Source organism: Tenebrio molitor, chromosome 4 (assembly GCF_963966145.1).
Source record: "Tenebrio molitor chromosome 4, icTenMoli1.1, whole genome shotgun sequence".
NCBI classification, from domain to species: Eukaryota; Metazoa; Arthropoda; class Insecta; order Coleoptera; family Tenebrionidae; genus Tenebrio; species Tenebrio molitor.
Window position 1 is genome coordinate 22984125 of NC_091049.1, and position 4431 is coordinate 22988555.

The window sequence follows — 4431 nt, forward strand, 5'->3', positions numbered from 1 at the left end:
TTAAAATGGGAAGGTTGAAGGTCCAGGTGACAGATTATATCTTGAATTACTTTGCTGGGACTGTTGGGAGTATAAATAATTGCTGTGGATTGGGGATGCAGGGACGGAGGGGGGAGCATATCTGTTTTTGTTATTTATGTTTTTTATCACCTGCAACACTTTCATTTAAAAGTCTAATTTGTCCTCGTCGGACATTTTCCGCACAGCCGGTGTAATTGATGTAAAGAAAGCTTCGTCTTCGTCAGGGGGTTTGTTTAAAGCGTCTAAGATTTCTCTATCAATGGAATCTTGGAGACGAGCTTTCTTTCGGGGGTTGGAAGTTATTTTTGGTATAGTACCAGAAGTACTTTCATCCACGGGCGTCTCTGCTTCTTCTTCAGGTAATTCATTGACGTCTTGTGACTCGTCAATGCTGGACTGCGTGTCGTCCTTTTGAACAATTTTCAGTAGACAAAGCAAATTATCGTGGTAGAGGTACTTCTTGTTCGCAGATTGTCCCGATTTCTTTTTTAAGGACTTTACAAACGAATCGCGAATGTTTTGCCATTTTGCAGTTATGAGTCCTCCTACAAACATAACAGTTCATACTGTAGCAAATTGATGAAAAATTAAAAATTTATAAATAAAATGAAACAGGTACTTGAGTAGTACCTACCTAATTCTATAACTCATGTTAACTATTGTAAAGGTAATATCAGTCAAGGCAGTTGCGTCATCACCCTGGAGTAGTACATTGTTGCAAAATTTCCAACTTTAATCGGTACTTGTCAAACAAGGGTTGGACGTGTTAAAGTAAGGTTAGGTTAGGTACTGTCGATTTCTATCAAAGCACAACAGAACTCGAGAATTGTGAATTACGTCGATCTACGAGTTCGGTGCAACAAGATGTCCTACTTTATGGGAATGTTAGAATTATGATGTCAATAAACAACCTTTTTTGTCAAATTATATAAGTTAAGTACCTATGCATATGAAAAAGAACCAAAGATTAACACAAAAAAGTTTAATCAGAATCGCTGCTACTTAAATATTCTTCGTCTGAAGAATCTGAATCTTCATTGAGGTTAACAATAATCGGAGAAGTATCCGTTAAATCAAAATGCACTTCTCTTTCCCACCATCGATGTATTTCTTCTTCAGTATGCCGTACTGTGTTTGCCCAAATTTGGGGAGTTATAGTTGCCAAACTTTCTTTCCACAAGGATATCGAATTTTCCACAGACCGACCATCTCTACCAACATGTTTATTATAGTAACATTTTGCAATTCCCCAGACATTCAATTGCATTGAATATGCAATGATATGGTGGAAGTCGAAGAACTCCATGCCCTGCTTGCAGCGCCAGGTTATCCACTATGTAAGATTTTGGTGGTTTATGTCTGAAAGCAGTTTACAAAATTTTTTGACCAACTAATATCCAAATATGTTCGTACAATTTCACTTTTTCCAGCAATTGTGGTTTTAGACTCTTTGGCTCAAATGCAATATTTCTTTCACGCAACCAGTTTTAAATTTCAGCCTTCTTTGAATTTGATGTAGGTGATTTGTTTTCGGTGTCACAATGGTATGAAGCATTGTCCATTATAATAACTGAAGGTGCTTTTAAACTTGGTAATAATTGATTTTGAAACCAGAGGAAAAAATTATGTTTATTCATTTCACCGTGATAATCAGAGTTTTTCGTTGACGATGAAAAAATAAGTTCCGCCCCTTCGATAAAACCATCGCTGTTACCTGCATGAACAATTATGTATCTAAAATTATAAACTTTTAATACGGGGTGATCAAGAAGGACTGTTTAAGTTGGTAACACTGGATCGTATTTTAAATCGTATAACAGGAGTAACTTCCGGTTGTTGGTGGCTTGTCGTTGTTAATGCTATACCTATATCAGATATTTGTCAAATAAACCAACAAAACATATCCAGTTGCAGTGTTATAAATAACCGAATTAAAAAATTTTCTCAATTGTACTGCCAACTTAAACAGTCCTTCTTGATCACCCGGTATTTTCTTTATAAGGATTTCAAATAACAAACCTTTTTTTTTCGACTTTGGTTTTTCGTACACTTTTTACGTTGTTATCTTGCCATGATTTACTTATGGTTCCATCCTGAAATATCCACGTTTCATCCATAAAAACAAAATTAAATAATCCCTCCTCTTTCAAATCAATAAAAGAACGTAATCGAGACAGCATTGTCATCTACTATTTTTAAGCGAGTTCTAAGCGCAAAATATTGATTTCTTGAAATATTTTCAGAAATTATTGGTACTCTGTTGCTCTGTTGCCAGTACATTCTTATTCGTGGAAGGTTGTAAATACCAATTAAAATGCTGCAACAACTCTGCAGTAGGTTCTTTGAAAAATTCTCCACTATACGAGGACATTTTTCAATGGAAAGGAAGATTTTAATGGAGAAAAGAGTTTTAAAATTCTATCTACAGCAGGCAGTAGAGCAAGCCATCTGGTCTTGCTGAATCCTAACAACTCCTTGTATTCTATTTCCGCTTCCTCGCAAAGATGTTTTAAATGTTCTAAGTCTAATGGAAGTAAATCAGGTCCAGTTTGAATTGTGTTATGAATGATATGTGCCGCACATCCAACAGCAATAAATGCCTGGGGCAATTCGTTGTTTATTTTGGAAAAAACATTTTGGGCGCCTTTTCTGGAAGCACCTCCAAAGTTTGTATTAGCGTTGTCTGCACAATACACAACTAATTTTTCACACAATTTTTCTCTTTTAAAAATGTCGTGAAGAGATTTAAAAATAATCTCCCATGTCTCGCCTGGCAAATTGACAAATTCTAATATTTTTGAGTCCCAGTATATTCAGTAGTAATACGATGAGTCAATGCCGATTATTTTTGTGGTGGTGTTACGAATGTCAAAAGCGCTGGGATATGAATTTGACGAGTGCGCAGCACGAGTCGAATTCGGAAGCACGACTATGGTGCCTGAAAAAGTGCTTCGCTACATTCTTTTGTTTAGTGGTCTAAGGAACCAACGATATTTGCCTTTTTTAGGGACGACAGGGGCCGACGCAGTTCTGCACTACTAGATGGACCCGATTTGCTACTGTCAGGTAAAGTATGCTCGTCAATAATTGTAGTTTCAGTATCACTTTCGTTATTTTCTTGCACATGATCTAGTAAGTTTTCTTCCAGAATAACGTCAATCTTGTCCACTGATTTTCCCTTAAACGTATTTGTGCCACCTTTCTCCATCAATAAGAGCAATTTCGAAATTTTTGTCGTTTGATAAATTTCATCCGGAAGTCTATATGAATTCTTACGAACATTTGTTGTGTGCCCCATAAATGTTGCAAGTTGTTCTACTTCCATTTCAGATAGATTGAATAGTTGTGATAAAGTAGCTAAGTGCTTCCGAAGGTGTGTAGAAGATTTTGAAGATGGATCTTTTACTCCGCTGCTTTTTACTTATTTAGTTATCTCTATTATGTGTGACAACGAATCTGTTTTTCCAAAAAGATTCTCACATCAAGTAGTACTTCTATGTCGTTTTGCACGTCTTGGCTAAAAAGTACAGACGCGCCTCCACCTTGAACTATTGTGACTCCTCAACTAATCGAATGTTTCTACGGCACTGATCATCAGCTGACGTCCTACGGTCAGATTCCGATGAGTCATCATGTACACTTGCTTTCAAAACTTTCCCGTACACCTATTTTTCGCTGTATTAAATCTGGGTAGTAATTAATCAACTCTGACATTTAAACTTTTGAAAAGGCAAAATGCCTCGACTGACAGAGCAAGACAAAGTTTTGATGCTTCCAAATTAGAAGAGGAGTGGTCCATAAGAAGGGTTGCTACTCATAATGGGCTAAATAAAAGCACTGTTCTCCAAGTAAAGAAGAGGTGAGACAAGAAGGGACCGTGGGTAGAAGACCGATCATAATTTTTTTTAGTTGCTGTCAATGTCATCTTTAACCTAATCTCAAAATTACCCGTTCACACTGCTTAAATTTTGCAAAATCGTTGTTACTTGATTTTGAATGTGTACGCGATAGTTTTGAAAGCAAGTGTACTTCTTAGATGAAATGGTCTCTAAAAAAAGCGCCACAGATCAAAAACGATGGCAGATACGCCCTTAGTTGGCAAAAGCAAATGTTGCGCACTGGTTCGGTTGTGCGGGAGGGAGAAAGTTTGAGCGCCGCCTCTTTTGAAAATATCTCTGTCAGTGGCGGGTGCAAATTCATACAATAATTATTGTTCAAAAGACTGATGAATCATCGACAGTTATGATAGTAACATTAAATAACATTTTGTTTGAAACAATCGTGAACGGATAATAGTAATTTTAATACTTCACTATTAAATTCAAATTTTAATCAGCAGAGATCGGATTGAAATAGGTTTTAAGTAGGAATAGAATAGAATAGAATAGAAAGAGGCTTTATTTGTCTTAA

At 36.4% G+C, this 4431-nt stretch overlaps 1 pseudogene; it reads right to left on the bottom strand.

The window, feature by feature from the left end:
• LOC138129409 (uncharacterized) lies at positions 1-576 on the bottom strand (annotated as a pseudogene).
• Between the last annotated feature and the right edge of the window lie 3855 nt (positions 577-4431).